Below are 1,321 nucleotides of genomic sequence, written 5' to 3' on the forward strand. Positions count from 1 at the left end.
GTATGCGGTGGGGCAATTACATCAACAATTGATTGCATCTCTTTGACAAACAAATTGTAAATAACATCGGGATCTTTTAAATCAAACGGACCACTAATAAAGGATTGAGAAAAAAGATTTTCAAACAATGTACTCTGGATACGATCCCATGGCCGAACTAATTTTTTTAATATTATAGGCTTCCTATTAACAAATGAAAAAATAACCTTGATGAAGCTATGGTCTGAATGAACATCACATGAAAATATCGTGCAATCCTTAGGTGGAAAACCAACCAATGAAACGACGAGATCGAGTTTTCCACCCAAGATATGGGTGGGTCCATCAACTCGACAACAAACCTGAAACGACTCAACAATATCCAACAATTTAATGGCATTTAATTTTTTACATCTTTCAATGTGAATATTAAAATCACCGGCAACAACCAAAAAATCAGATGAAACTGAAATGTCTTCTAAAACCAATATCAATTTATCAAAAAACAATGCAGAAACTGGAACAGAATCAGGTATGTAAATGGCTAACAAAACAACATTTGGTTTATTTAAAAAAAACTTGTAGTGATGGCTTCAAAGTTCTGAATTGGGGGAAGTTCAACTTTTTTTAAATTGAAAAAACTTAAAAAAAAAATTATACCACCATCGTTAGGATCACTAGGTGTAATAAAATCAACGTATGAATAATTAAGTGGCATGGCTAAACGAACAGTATCAACCCCCAGTGAACCATGCCATGACCCAGTGATAACAAAAATGTCTAAATCCGCAGACAAAAAATTATAAATAATTCTAATTTTGACGTAATAGTCCTTATATTAACGCTAAATTAAAAAATAATTTGTGGCGTTTTGGGTAGCTTGATGATTTTCCAACGTCCGATCGGACTTATACCTTGAACAAAAAATTCTCACTACCAGCCTCCTTGGTTTTAGCCTCAGACACCAGTGATTTGAGCTCAGAACGTTGCTCTGGAGTCAAATCATGGCTAATTTTAACTTTATTTAATTCACCGTCGAATGACTTTATTTTAAAAGACGCTCTCATAATCAACAATTTGAATGTAGCGTCACCGAACCTAACGATGACAGGTCGACAAACTTTGTCGCTTTTTCTTCCTTGTCTTGAAATTGCCAAAGCGTTGTTGATACTGAAAGCATCACCGGCTAAGGACTTTAAAAGAGACATAACAACATCTCTGTTTTTACTTTCAGACAGATTAAATTAAACAATGTTGTTTTCTCGTTCTTTATTATCATTAACTGTATTCAACGTCTCTTCGACAGTTTTTACTTCAGTGGATATAGCATCAATATTTTTCT

This window comes from Helobdella robusta (assembly GCF_000326865.2).
Source record: "Helobdella robusta unplaced genomic scaffold HELROscaffold_399, whole genome shotgun sequence".
NCBI lineage: Eukaryota > Metazoa > Annelida > Clitellata > Rhynchobdellida > Glossiphoniidae > Helobdella > Helobdella robusta.